Genomic DNA, 15,640 nt, shown 5'->3' with positions numbered 1-15,640 from the left:
GAGTTCAACTAAAAGTGAGAAATGATAGTTAAAGTTCTGGCAGAAATCAAAGTGGTTAGAAAGTTCTCTGCAGCAATCTTTTCATTAGTTGCTGAAATAATGAAGGTCACAGACAGGATTTCTTTAGTTTTTTTCTTGAAAATTTCAACTATAAAAGCTCTTTGGTAATGTAAATAATGATGATGTGAGTGATATAATTGTTGTTGGGCGTCCTTCAGCCAGCAGAGAAGTGGCAGCAACATGGGGAACCGGGAACCGGTGGTGAGGGTGAGGCGCAGAGGAATTAGACCAACCTCCAGGAGTGTTTCAAAAAGACAGCTCATTTATTGTTCATACACAGGGTTAAATATACTTATCACCATCCAGTAGGAACATAGGACCCAGTGAGGAAAGCACGTGACACTCACACCATGTTAATTACCCCCAAGTGCTCCTGATTCATGCCTCTTAAGTTACACCTGTTTCTCATATCTAGCTCAGGCTCAAAGGCAAGTTACCAGCCTATAAGGACCCAAGTTATGACCTTATAAATGGAGGTCCTGTATCGGTCACACATCAGAAACAGGAACCTTTAGGGTATATTGTGTAAGGAAGCAGCTCCCTTGGCCCTGAGCTCATGCCATCTCAGCCAACAGAGTCGAGGAGGGATATGCCTTTGGGTGAGGTTGGCCTTGAGGTCTACCTCCTCAAGACTAAATGTAGAAGTGACAGGCCTCTACCCAGGTTGGGGAATCTGCACCTCCTACCTATGAATGCTGTTAATGATAGCTATGTTGATGATAATAAAGATGAATCACAGTAATAGTTAAAACATACATTAAGTTCCTAGAATGTGATGGCAGAGAAGGGCCTAGTGGGGATTGTATTGTTATGTGGTAATGTTATACATGTATAAACTACTGTATTTTACTGTCGACTGTAAACCATTAAGCCCCCAATAAAGAAAAAAGTAAAAAAAAAAAAAACATGCAAAGTACTTGTGGTTAGTCACATACTATTTACCTTGCCAACTTGCTCATTTACCTCCCTAGTACCTGTGAATACAAGCTTATTTGGGAATAGGGCTGCTGCAAGTGTAGCCAGTCTAATATTAGGATATTCATATCCTTTTGAGAAAAAGAGAAAGACACACAGAGAAAAGATGGTGGTGTGATCACAGAGACAGAGACTGAAATGATGGTCTCATAAGTCAAGGAGTATCCAGAGCTAACAAAAGCTGAAAGAGGCAAGGAGAGAGTCTCTCTTGAAGCTTTCTTTGTGATAATGACCCCTGATGTCTTTTAGTCTTCGCAGTTGTAAAAGGATCAATTTCCAATGGTTCAAATCACCAGTATAGTGTCTTTTAGTTGCAACAGCCACTAAAAGGGATATCATCATCTCAGTTTTGCTGAAACTTAGGCACAAAGAGGAACTTGTCCAAGGTCACAGTGCTAGTAGGTTAATGTGCAAAGGTAGAAAAGCACTGAGTAGGAGCAGAGTGTGTGCCTACCACTGAATGAATTGTCTATCAAACTTTCAGGGTCCAAACTTTGTCAGTTCCATGGGGGAACAAACTGTTCTGAAATAAATTATGCATTTCTCTATCTCCCAAACCTAAAAGAATAATTGGATATTTTTAAATGAGTAAAGTTCTCTGTTGACATGCACTAGTTTGGATACAAGAGATCTCAGCTGGAAGACTTCCATTAATTCATTTTTGTTTTCCTCTGTGGTGTCATGTTGTCATCATCATGTCTCACGGTGTCTGCCACTAGCAAAGCTCTTTGATGATTCATTCTCAGGTCTATGAAAAACCAAAAATCAGCTTACAGGACTTTTTGGTAATTGTATATCTGTGTATTTTAAATTGTTATAATAGGAAGAATGATAACTAAAACTTCTATGACATCAACTACTACATTTTATGCTAACTCATTTAATACTTAGTATATCCTATGGGACAAGTCATATCATCTTTACTTCTGTCTTTACCATAATAATCATCATCACTATCACCACCACCATCACTATTGCTGCTATCACCACCATCATCATCAATCCTCACCACCAGTCAACACTATCAACACTATCATATCATTGTCATCTTCATTCCCATATTACTGGTGATAAAACCAAGGTGCAGAAATTTATAATGACTAGTTCAGAGAAACTGTTATGAGCTGAATCATTCCCCATAAAATGTATATGTTTAAAGTCCTCATCTCCAACACCTCAAAAATGTAACCATATTTGTATATAAGATATTTACAAAGGTGATTAAGTTAAATAAGGTTATATGGGTGGGTCATAATCCAAACTGACTGATATAAAGAAGAAGAGGAAATTGGATCAAAGAGACACCAATAATGTATGTGTGCAGAGAAAAAGCCACAAGAGAACTCAGGAAGAACAGAACCACCTGCAGAGCAAGAAGAAGGGTCTCCAGAAAAAGCAAACCTTAATATCTTGATTTTGAACATCCAAACTTTGAGAAAATAAATTTATTGTCTCAAAAAATTAAATTTTAAGCTGCCCACTTAAAGACATTTTGCTGTATGACAGTACCTAGGAAACTAATCCAAAGTGTAGAAACAAAATGCTGCTTTGGGTGGGGGACTCAGAGGTCACTATCACTTCAGAGCACCTCTCGTGTAATAAATGACTTCTGTGACAGAAGATCTGTATAGACACACATGCAGCCTAGGTATAATAGACTAATCAAATCAAATTTTACAAAGACTCCTGGAAACAATGATGTGTACTCTTCTGACCTGAATTTAACTGTTCCCTACGTATTGCCATAGTTTACTCTCTGAATTCTGCTCAAGGAAGAATTGCCAAGATGTGATGTCACTAAGACATGCCTAGGGCCTCAGGCATGAAAACCTGGTGCACTGCCTCTGCCAGTTTATCTGATTCTTGCAAGACTGAGCTCTGAGAAGTTGGAACTGCACAGGTCTGACAGAGGTAAAGGCAGAGATCAGATGAATAGGAGGGTTCCACATGGGTCCTGGTGAGCTGAGCTATGAAGAGTAGGTCATGGAATGTAGGACCTGGGGCAAGATCCAAGGATGAGGCTGTGTAAGGGGCCTCAACGGAAGGTTCAAATGTGTGGAGCCAGAAACAGAAGATACAGAGTCTTGCTGAGGGTCCAAACTGCTTCCTACAATCAGTGTGTGGGAGGGGGAGTCACTGAAGGGACTTCAGCATGGACTGGACATAACAAAATGTACATTCTTGAAGGATCCTATTGCTTTAGTGTAAAAGATAGGTTGGGGACTACTCCACAGCAAAAGGATGTTGTTAGGGGCAGAGTGTTTATTCACCCAGTAACGTGCACATGTTAACCATGTGTAAGTACCCAGGTTGAAGGCCCCAAACTCTACATTCAGGGGGAAACTTCATGAATAATGCAGCAGTGCTGCAAGTATCTGTCCTCTCTGCCTCTCTCTCTCTCTCTCTTCCCTCTCTCTCTGACTTTCACCTTCTGTCAGTAGAAAAAAAAAGTGGCCACCAGGAGTGGTACATCATGCAGTCACCAAGTACTAGTGATAACCCTAGCAGAAAAAAAAGTGATGTTGGATAAGGACAGACATATGAGACCAAAGGAAATCCGTTAACACTTCGAAAGTTCTGAAGACATAGGATGCTGGGGTGGAGGAAAGCTGGAATCTGGAAACTTAAAGCCTGGACTGACAGACAGTGTCAGGCATTAAGCCACTCCCCCCCCCACTCCATTCTGCATTGCTGATAGTATGGCCTATTTACATAATCATTGTTTTGCCTGAAAGATTGATCTATCTTCTTTCTATCTCAAGACCCACCCTGCCTGCAGGGTAACATTAATCCCACTGGCTAAAACCATCACAACAGTTGCTAAGGAAGCTTCCACCTCCCCAGTGTGCCTTTTGCCTTTCTCCACCCCCTTTGCTAGCCATTTCCATTTCCAACTTGCCACTTCCAGTTTTATCCTATAAAAGCCACTTCTGTTTCTGTTTTTTCTCTCTTCTACATCCTGACCTAGAGGAGGACAGGCTTGCAGGGGGAGGCAGACTCCAGCCATTGCAGTTTTTGGCTTAACCTGCTGCACACAAGTCTGGGGCTCCCACATGAATAAAGATTTGTATTGCTACTACCATGAACTTGGTTCCTGGGTCCTCGCTCTCAATCCCCAGATAAGTATATGGTCACTTGGCCTCGTGTTTAATGAAGGCACTGTGGTTCTTTTTATCCCTCTTCTTATTTTTCTGAGACCCCTCTGTCATGAGCAATCCTTATTAAGAGGATTCCCAAACCCTCTACTCCTTTTTCTCTAGAGAGTTCCTCTGTCTCTGGGACATTTTGCTCTGGGCCACAGCTTGGTTCCTCTTGACCATGATCGTAGCACTTGGGAGATGCCTTGGGCTCCCTCCCATATCTCCCGCCAAGAAGGGTGACTCTAGCTTGCAGAGCCTTCTCCAGAACCTTGGCACTCCCCAAGACTGGAGACATGTGGTTCATTCCACATTCCTCGAGTCCATTCTTCCTTCAATGGGAAGCCATTTTGGGGAATGGGTGCCTGCAGCAATCCTGCAGGAACAGTCAGAACCAGCCTAACTGGGACTTTGAGGCCCTTTTTGGAGTAGGACGCCCTCCAGAACCCATAATGCAACATGACAGGATCTGAAAAATCTGGTTCACAGAGCCCAAAAACAAAACCTCCCTACCACTTCTGGAGACATGTGGTTCATCCCACATTCCTCGAGTCCATTCTTCCTTCAATGGGAAGCCATTTTGGGGAATGGGTGCCTGCAGCAATCCTGCAGGAACAGTCAGAACCAGCCTAACTGGGACTTTGAGGCCCTTTTTGGAGTAGGACCCCCTCCAGAACCCATAATGCAACATGACAGGATCTGAAAAATCTGGTTCACAGAGCCCAAAAACAAAACCTCCCTACCACTTCTCTCCTCCCCTCATTCTCTATGAATATCTTAAGCTTGCTGTCTACCCCCTCTGCTTCCAGTTGTGTTTTGTAAGAGAGTGATTTGAATCACTGGATTTTTTGTATGACCCATTTTGCTAAGAGTACTCTGAAACTTAATTGACTTTATATAAAAATGCTGGCTATGTTTTCTGGAGACGTCCAAAAACAATACTAATTTTTTTCTCTTCTTCTTTTGATATTTTTAAGTCTTGGTATAAATGTGAAACGTTTAGTCTTAAACTGTGTGAGTAAAAATGGTTCAAATAAGACAGTACAGACCTAAATTTGTGTTTGAAATTATATGTCTTCGTAACAAAAGTTTTTATCCTCCTATGTGTTAAAAACTACATGTTTATGTGTGTGTTTCAAGTTTTGTAAACATTAACTTTGAGGTTAAAAGTGTAACTTTGAAGCTATATTCTTACCAGGCAGAGTTAAATGAAGGAGTTTCAGCACGATTCTCATAAAGGTAAAATTAAATTGCTGAAGTAACTGAGTATTTAAGGTAAAAGTCTAAATATTTAACCTGACAATTCATCATCTCCAAAATTAAAATACAAATTCTCTATACAGGACATTTTTGGAGGGCCCCAAAAAATGCCCTGTGAACTAATCTTGTGGAAATTAATCCACAACAAATCTGGCATCAATCTGGCATTGTAAATGTTCTAAGAAACATTGTCACTAACGTGTTAACTCTCTAAGTAACCTGAGTTTGTTTAAAGTCTAAGGTAAAAATCAGTTAAAAATTAATATAATTTGACTAAATTTGGTCTGAAGATCCTGCTGCACAGACTCCTACATGAGACTAAATAGGTTAACCTTTAGATTTATTTTCTTTAAAATTCAAACATTCTTTCAAAATAGGTACTGCCTGGCAGGGGAGATACCATGATCACGAAGGTGGTTTTCCCAGGGCGAGGCTTATCCATTGCACTCCGGATGTGCTGACCCCTGCGATTTCCCCAAATGTGGGAAACTCGACTGCATAACTTGTGATAGTGGAGGACTGCGTTTGCACTCTCCCATGGTAAAAAAAAAAAAAAAAAAAAAAAGGTACTGCCCACCTGGGGTGTGTCTCCATCTTAAATGGGTGTAACAAAAGGTAGAAAAGATGCTATTGATATGTAAAGCTCTCATATACCTTCTCAATTAAAGAGGTGAATGATAGCCCAGGTGAATGATAGATCACACAATGGTTATGCTAATGATTCTCATGCCTGAGGCTTCTAACAATGGTTCTTCTCTTTACCTTTCCACATTTTATTGAACTTAAATTGTTTAAACAACCTTAAAGTCATACTAGAAAGGTCTGCCAAAATTATAAAGCTACTTAAACCAATTATAATCATTGAGTTATCAATTAAAGTATACTTCTAATTTGTTACAAATTTTTTTCTTCACAAATAAATGTTTATAGCTATGTCAAGCCTTCACATGAAGAAGCATCTGCTCATACAATAAGATATTAAACTATGGGTGCCAGGTGGTGGTGCACCTGGTTAAGTGCACACATTACAGTGCACAAGGACACAGGTTCAAGCCCCTGATCCCCACCCGCAGAGGGAAAGCTTCACAAGTGGTGAAGCAGGGCTGTAGGTGTCTCTCTGTCTCTCTCCCTCACTATCTCACCCTCCTCTCTCAATTTCTCTCTGTCCCTATCCAATAAATAAATAAATAAAAAGTTTTAAAAAAAAGATATTAAACTATATAAGAAGTCCCTCCATATACAATTTATGTAAATTAACAACATTCACATATTTTTCTACACTTAACTGGTGTATCTTGTTTTGCCACTATAGGCCTGCCTTTGTCAGCCAACAATTTAAAGACTTTTCCCCTTTATAACATCACCCATACTACAGACATCTTTTATAACCCCCAAAGACAAATGGTTGTTGAGAAGGCCCACCGAACACCTAGATCCAATTAAGTAAATAAAAAAGGGGGGATACATCTCCCCAATATTCAGTTGGCTAAGGCACTAACTACATTAAACCTCTTTTAATGTCTATAAAAATTTGAACCAGATGCCCTGCTAACCATGGGAAGTATATTTGTATGTGTTTCTTTCACAGGAATCCCAGAAAATCCATTTGGACCCCTGTCCTCTGACATCGCCCACAAGATGGCATGACTACAACACCCCCCCAAAAAAACCAGTGATGTATACTGGCACTATCTGAAGAACATGATTCACAGACTCCAAAGGACAGAATTTTCTTACTACCTTTCTATTGCCCATCACTGTCTGCCCTTCCTGCTTCTGCTTCACCTGTCACATTTTGGCGGTTTCAGCTCACTCTCTACAGAAAAGCAAAATTCCAGTGGCTGTCTTCCCTCATCAAGATAAGATGTGTGGTGCTTCTTCCCCTGTTCCTTGGCATTGGACTAACACTTCTATCAGACTTGCTGGTGGAGCTCTTGGACAATCCCTTTACGCTGCTGGACTTCTCAAGGACTGACTTCAGTAGTCCATGGACTTTGCAGCCATATGTCTTGTGACTTTACAGCACCAAATAGCCCCTTCACCTGGCAGGCCACAATTCCCTTCGCCTGGCAGGCACACACCCCCTCACCTGCAGGCCCTGCCCCTCAGAAACAGAAAATGCCCCCTTGACATTAGGCCCTGCCCCTCAGAGGCAGGAAATACCCCTTCACCATTAGGCCCCACCCTGTCTGCCTTCAGCTATCCCCCTCAGCCCACCAGAACTGCTCTTTGACATCACACTGGCTTTGCTGCTCTCCTACTTGTCCCTCCCTGTCTTGTTCCAGTTCTTTTGAAAACACTTGCACAATATCATTCAGGTTTCTGCCCAAAAGATTTCTGTTCACCTCTACACTGCTATTCCCCTGACAGAAATGGAGTCTTTCACAGACATTGACCCATTTATATGTGGCCACTAAGAAAGAGGGTGATGTCAGGAAATTGTGAGGATGTGCTTGAGCTTGGCAGGGCTTGAACCTGGGCATCTATCCTGTTAGTCTCTCTCTCTACCGAGAGGTTGAGCAAGGAGGGACAGTAGTAACCCCAAAGGTGTGCCTCTTCCTATCAGACTTCCTGCCTCACAAAGCACCCTTCATTCCTGATACTATGGCCATTAGATAAAAAGAAGGTGGAGATGTCGGGAATTAAGCCAGCCCCCCCACTCCATTCTGCATTGCTGATAGTATGGCCTATTTACATAATCATTGTTTTGCCTGAAAGATCCCCACCCATTGATCTATCTTCTTTCTATCTCAAGACCCACCCTGCCTGCAGGGTAACATTAATCCCACCGGCATGTCTTTTGCCCTTCTCCACCCCTTTCCTAGCCATTTCCATTTCCAACTTGCCACTTCTGGTTTTATCCTATAGAAGCCACTTCTGTTTCTGGTTTATCTCTCTTCTGTGTCCCAACCTAGAGGAGGCAGGCATGCAGGGAGAGGCAGACGCCAGCCATTGCTGTTTTTGGCTCTACATGGCTTAACCCGCTGCACTCACGACCAACTCTGGGGCACCCACATAAATAAAGATTTGCATTGCTACTGCCACAAACTTGGTTCCTGGATCTTCTCTTCTGCCTGTGCCCATGACGCTAGCCTGGAAAGGCAGTCCCTGAGTGATGGCCCCACTTTGGGAGGCTCAGAGGCAGCAGTGGGTGGTGGCATCAAGCAGGTGAACACCTGGTATCCACAATCAGTACCTGGCAAGAAAGCATCAGCAGGATGGAGCAGGGCATGAGTAGAGTATATCTTTGTGTCAGAAGTTGCTTGTTTGGTGATGTTTCTTAACAGCAGCCTGCAGACATAGGCAGGCTCAAACACTCCCACATGGATGTCAGCCTTCTTGGAGACATTCAAAGGGGACAGTACAGGGAGGCATGGAAACTAGAAACACAGATATTGCAGAGAAAAGAGACAGCAGGCAGGGGCTTCAGGAAGCCAGATGCCATCAACATGACAGCACCTCTAATTTTCTGCAAATTCAGTGACAGGTCTCTGTGTTCCAATCTTCTCCATAGAAACACAGGAGTATGTCTGCACACCCCATAGGCACACTGTCTGTCTGCAGCTGCAGAGGGGAAAATATGGAAGGCGGGAAGAAAAGCCAAATGATTTCTGTCTCTCATGCTGCAGGAAAACAATATCCAGTGACCCTTCTGCACCCACACCATCTCTGAATTATCACCTCTCCACAGGTCTGAAGGCTTTCCCTTCTATTCATTTTGTTTTTATGTACAAAGCCATTTCTTGGTAGCTTATTCTTGACTGGGGCCACTGAGCAGACATTTCTTGGGGGACCATATGGGAGCCTTGAGAGGAGGTCTCCCACAGTCTGACATTGTGTCCAACTTTCCCATTTTGTTCCATGAGATAGGGCTGGACTCAGGAGATATAACTAAATGAATGAGAGAAGTAAAAGGAGGATCAGTCAAGCAGGTTTGTAAACACACACACACACACACACACACACACACACACACACACACACACACACCTGTGAAAGGAGTAGCATTTCCAGACTTAATGGATATAATGTATATTCAAAATATTAAAATGTGGTTGAATCAAATTACCTCTTAGATTTTTGTGAAAAAATCTATGGATCTCAGCACTGCACCATAAGAAGGAAGCTTTGCTTCCCTCCTCCCCCTCTTTCTCCCTCTCTCTCTTTTCATATCTGAAAGCATCAGCCCAGAGCACAAAAAGCTCTGATGACAACAAAAATGATTGTTGTTATCAGAGAGAAGGATTGAAGTGTGAAGCACAGGAACTTTGGTGGTGGGTACACATGTATAGGTGTGAAATTATGACTCTGGAAATATTAGATAAATAATGATTTTTAAAAAGGCCAGGAGATAGCTAGCCTCATAGAATGCACACTTTACTATGCATGTTCATCTGATTTCAAGACCCAGAAATACATGGTAGCACCATGCAAAAAGAGAAGATTCATGAGCAGTAGAGCAATGCAGTGGTACTTCTTTTCTCTCTGTCTCTCTCCTCTGTTGATGTCTTTATAAAAAAAAAAAAAAAAAAAAGATCAGCCAGGATCAGTGGTATGGTACAAGTGCACAACTCCCAGCAGCAAAAGATAAAATAAAATATAATAATTAATAAAAATAAATAAATAAACATACATTTCAGCTCTGAGGAGTCTATTAGTGGAAGAGTGAGGTGGGGAAATTGTTCTGAAAAGATATCAAGTCAGGATAGCAGACTGGGGTGAGGGAAGCAATGCCTGAAGCCCAGGGAAGCACCAGCAGAGTAACCGTGAAAAGTTAGCCTCAAGAAAGGGGCTCAAACGCCGCAGGCCACCCTCACCTGTGTGACATCCCTCCTTCTGCATCTGCCCCAGAGAGTGGTTCTATCTCTCTAATAAAGAAGGAAAACATTGACCCAGGGTAACCACCCAGTGATGGTTATTGCATATGCACAAGACTCTACATTAACACATAAACACACACACATACACATCAACCATCACCACCCCCACTTTATGGAGGAGAAAACTAGGGTTTAAGGGTCAGCTGGGATACTCAGTATGACCGCACTCATGTAAAACTCCAGCCCAGGTGGTTAAGTCTTTGTGAAAGCTGCAGTGCAGACCTCTCATCCAACCTGCACAACATCTAGGAACAGAATTCATGTTCTCCCATCAGCGTTCCTTGCTGCACTAACATCCTGGGACCACCTTATTCCCAATTCAATGGTATATTTGAGAGCTCAAGTTGAGAGAAATAGAAGGAACCTGAGGCTGGATGGTATCTGTGTTACCTGACCTTCACTTGGATCATTCCAGAAGCTTAGAGGTAGTTTAGGAGTCCCAAATTAAGAGGCGATATTGACTTAGAGCACCCCCTTTTCTTTCATTTGCCACTTCCTTCTACCTTGCCCTTCCTAGACTCACTTGAGGCACTGGAAGAAGCAAGGGTGTTGGTTGTCAGGGCAACTCTGTCCACAGAAACTTGAACCAAGTTAATGAGTTGAACTTTGGTGTGGGAAATTAACTTATTTTTACTATCTTTTTACTCTTTATTTATTTGATAGAGATAGCCAGAAATTGAGAGAAATGGGGGATGAAAGATAAAGAGACAGAAAGACTGAGACTACTGGAAGGCATGGCATGGAATATCTTGGATTGAATATTCTCCCCCCAAAAAATAAATAAATAAATAAATAAATAAATAAATAAATAAATGAGACCCAACTGAACTCACAATCTACAATTGAAAGATCTGCAGCCTCAGGTGGGTGCTTGTGTGCAGTTGGAGCAAAAAGGGACAAGGGTTGAAAGAACAGCACAGTCAAATAAGAGCTCTAGGTGGCACAGCTCTGAGTTGTACCATTTTGGCAATTTCATTTTAAGTGCATCAAGCAGTGAAGGTTGTTCCTAATGCCTGAAGAAAAAAGAAAGGGGCTTAAAACCACTCATTTTTTAGTGTATGTGTGTGGGGGGTAGCTTATTGAATTTGAAGCAAAGACACAACAAAAACCAAAGTATTTTTGGCCACAAAACAGGGCAAAGCAATCATGCCCCTCCACCCCACCCCACCTGCTGCAGATCATACAAACAATTGAAGCCTAGAGATCACAATAACACCACCTGCTGGCCAGCAATAACCATCAAAATAAATGTGCAAGCCGAGAAACAACTAAACAACTAACCATGCTATACCAAGCAGACAGAAATGAAACAGAGGCATATAAAAACAAACAGAAAATTATTAAAAGACACAGAATTTGGAAACTAAACAACATACTCCTTAAGAACCACTGGGTCAGAGACTCACTCAAGCAGGAAATTCAAATGTTCCTGGAAACTAATGAAAATGAAGACACAACCTATCAAAATATTTGGGACACAGCTAAAGCAGTACTGAGAGGGAAACTTATAGCCATACAATCACATATTAAACACCAAGAAGAAGCTCAAATGAACGACCTTACTGCACACCTCAAGGACGTAGAGGAAGAAGAACAAAGGAACCCTAAAGCAAGCAGAAGGACAGAAATCACTAAAGTTAGAGCAGAAATAAACAACATCGAAAATAAAAGAACCATACAAAAGATCAATGAAGCCAAATGTTGGTTCTTTGAAAGAATAAACAAAATTGACAAACCCCTAGCCAGACTCACCAAACAAAAAAGAGAGAGGATTCAAATTAATAGAATTGTAAACGATGGAGGAGATATCACAACTGGCACCACATAAATCCAGAGAATACTGCGAAACTTCTATAAAGAACTATATGCAACCAAGCTAGAGAATCTGGAAGAAATGGAACAATTCCTAGAAGCATATGCCCTTCCAAAACTGAACCAAGAAGAACTACAAAATCTAAATGCACCAATCACAGACAAAGAAAGTGAAACCATTATTAAGAACCTCCCCAACAACAAAAGTCCTGGACCAGATGGTTTCACAAACGAATTCTACAAAACTTTCAGGAAACAGTTAATACCCATACTTCTTAAGCTATTCCATAAGATTGAAGAAACAGGAATACTCCCTTCCACCTTCTATGAAGCCAAAATCACCCTGATACCAAAAGCTGATAGGGACACAACAAAAAAGGAAAACTACAGACCAATATCTCTGATGAACATAGATGCCAAAATATTAAACAAGATCTTGGCCAACCGGATACAGCAACATATCAAAAAGATTGTTCATCACGACCAAGTGGGATTCATCCCAGGAATGCAAGGTTGGTTCAACATCCATAAGTCAATCAATGTCATTCACTACATCAATAAAAGCAAAGCCAAAAACCACATAATTATCTCAATTGATGCAGAGAAGGCCTTTGACAAGATCCAACACCCATTCATCTCAAAACTCTACAAAAAATGGGAATAGATGGGAAATTCCTCAAGATAGTGGAGTCTATATATGGCAAACCTACAGCCAACATCATACTCAATGGACAGAAGCTGAAAGCATTCCCCCTCAGATCGGGGACTAGACAGGGCTGTCACCGTTACTCTTCAACATAGTATTGGAAGTTCTTGCCATAGCAATCAGGCAAGAGAAAGAAATCAAAGGAATACAGATTGGAAGGGAAGAAGTCAAGCTCTCACCATTTGCAGATGATATGATAGTATACATAGTAAAACCTAAAGAATCCAGCAGAAAATTACTGGAAGTTATTAGGCAACAAAGCAAGGTATCAGGCTACAAAATCAATGTACAAAAATCAGTGGCATTTCTTTATGCAAACACTAAATCTGAAGAAGAAGACATCCAGAAATCACTCCCATTTACTGTTTCAGCAAAATCAAGGAAATACCTAGGAATAAAGTTGACCAAAGAAGTGAAAGACTTGTATGCTGAAAACTATGAGTCGCTACTCAAGGAAATAGAAACTGATACCAAGAAATGGAAAGATATCCCATGCTCATGGATTGAAAGAATAAATATCATCAAAATGAATATTCTCCCCAGAGCCATATACAAATTTAATTCAATACCCATCAAAGTTCCACCAAGCTTCTTTAAGAGAATAGAACAAACACTACAATCATTTATCTGGAACATGAAAACACCTAGAATTTCCAAAACCATCTTAAGGAAAAGAAACAGAAATGGAGGCATCACACTCCCAGACCTTAAACTATATTATAAAGCCATCATCATCAAAACAGCATGGTACTGGAACAAAAATAGGCACACAGACCAGTGGAACAGAATTGAAAGCCCAGAAATAAATCCCAACACCTATGGGCATCTAATCTTTGATAAGGGGGCCCAAAGGATTAAATGGGAAAAGGAGGCCCTCTTCAATAAATGGTTCTGGGAAAACTGGGTTGTAACATGCAGAAGAATGAAATTGAATACTTTATCTCACCAGAAACAAAAATCAACTCCAAATGGATCAAAGACCTAGATGTCAGACCAGAAACAATCAAATACTTAGAGGAAAACATTGGTAAAACACTTTCCCACCTATACCTCAAGGAATCTTTGATGAATCAAACCCAATTGCAAGGAAGACTAAAGCAGAAACAAACCAATGGGACTACATCAAATTGAAAAGCTTCTGCACATCCAAAGAAACTATTAAACAAACAGAGAGACCCCTCACAGAATGGGAGAAGATCTTCACATACCTTACATCTGACAAGAAACTAATCACCAAAATATATAAAGAGCTCAGCAAACTTCGCACCAAAAAAGCAAATGACCCCATCCAAAAATGTGCAGACGATATGAACAAAACATTCACCACAGAGGAGATCCAAAAGGCTAACAAACATATGAAAAACTGCTCTAGGTCACTGATTGTCAGAGAAATGCAAATTAAGACAACACTAAGATACCACCTCACTCCTGTAAGAATGGCATACATCAAAAAGGACAGCAGCAACAAATGCTGGAGAGGATGTGGGGACAGAGGAACCCTTTTACATTGCTGGTGGGAATGTAAATTGGTACAGCCTCTGTGGAGAGCAGTCTGGAAAACTCTCACAAGGCTAGACATGGACCTTCCATATGATCCAGTAATTCCTCTCCTGGGGTTATACCCCAAGGACTCCATAACACCCAACCAAAAAGAGGTGTGTACTCCTATGTTCATAGCAGCACAGTTCATAATAGCTAAAACCTGGAAGCAACGCAGGTGCCCAACAACAGATGAGTGGCTGAGAAAACTGTGGTATATATACACAATGGAATACTATGCAGCTATCAAGAACAATGAACCCACCTTCTCTGACCCATCTTGGACAGAGCTAGAAGGTATTATGTTAAGTGAGATAAGTCAGAAAGATAAAGATGAGTATGGGATGATCCCACTCATCAACAGAAGTTGACTAAGAAGATCTGAAAGGGAAACTAACAACAGGACCTGACCAAATTGTAAGTAGGGCACCAAAGTAAAAACCCTGTGGTGAGGGGTAAACATGCAGCTTCTTGGGCCAGTGGGGGGTGGGAGTGGGTGGGAGGGATGGGTCACAGTCTTTTGGTGGTGGGAATGGTGTTTATGTACACTCCTAGCAAAATGTAGACATATAAATCAGTAGTTAATTAATATGAGAGGGGGGAAATCAATTGTATGTCTCAAAGTTTTTCAAAACACAAACTGAATCTTTTTAATATATAGGCTGTGTATTTGATATGCAGACTCTCTCAAAAGCCTAGACCAAGTAGATTAGAAGCATCCAATAGTACAGCTATATACAAGATACTGGATACTGTACAGCAAACCATAACAAAAGGACTTTTCAAAGTTAACCCAAATACCAAAAAATGTGATGATAACATTAACTATCTGTTGGGTAGTTGCCACCTCCCCCTGGCTTCTGCTTAACCATATGCCTATATAGGGATTTTACTGATCCAAAGCTTTGGTCTATTTACATAAATCACTTTTATATAAAGCACTCCAGGGCATTGGTGGTTCTATGATAGGATTCTCTCCTGCTCCACCCCCTCCTTGTCACACACTGATCCCTTCTTTGTCACACTCTGATTTTCACCAGTCACTTTTCTCTCCACCCTCTCTATATCACATCCTGTTTCCACCCTACTTGGAGAGTATAAAAACAGCTGCTCTTCTGATTAAAGACACTTGGAAATTGCTTTCTGGCTCCGAGAGTTCCAGAGTGTATCTCCTGCGGAAGTTGGTGTAGCACGAGTTCCTGATCCCTCTCCCACACAGCAGCCTAGATCAGCTCCAGTTGAGTTCTCTCCAACCCAGAGAGCACTAGCTC

At 41.3% G+C, this 15,640-nt stretch overlaps 1 non-coding gene across 1 annotated transcript; it reads left to right on the top strand.

Annotated features, from left to right (window-relative positions):
* The first annotated feature begins 5,809 nt into the window (after nucleotides 1–5,809).
* On the top strand, nucleotides 5,810–5,970 carry LOC132541499 (U1 spliceosomal RNA). The gene has a single exon (XR_009552664.1). It is a non-coding gene; the product is annotated as a U1 spliceosomal RNA (small nuclear RNA).
* Nucleotides 5,971–15,640: the final 9,670 nt, after the last annotated feature.

The sequence above is a fragment of the Erinaceus europaeus genome, chromosome 11, assembly GCF_950295315.1.
Source record: "Erinaceus europaeus chromosome 11, mEriEur2.1, whole genome shotgun sequence".
NCBI lineage: Eukaryota > Metazoa > Chordata > Mammalia > Eulipotyphla > Erinaceidae > Erinaceus > Erinaceus europaeus.
Note: the sequence above shows the minus strand (reverse complement) of the source record. Positions and strands in the feature narration are given on the sequence as shown.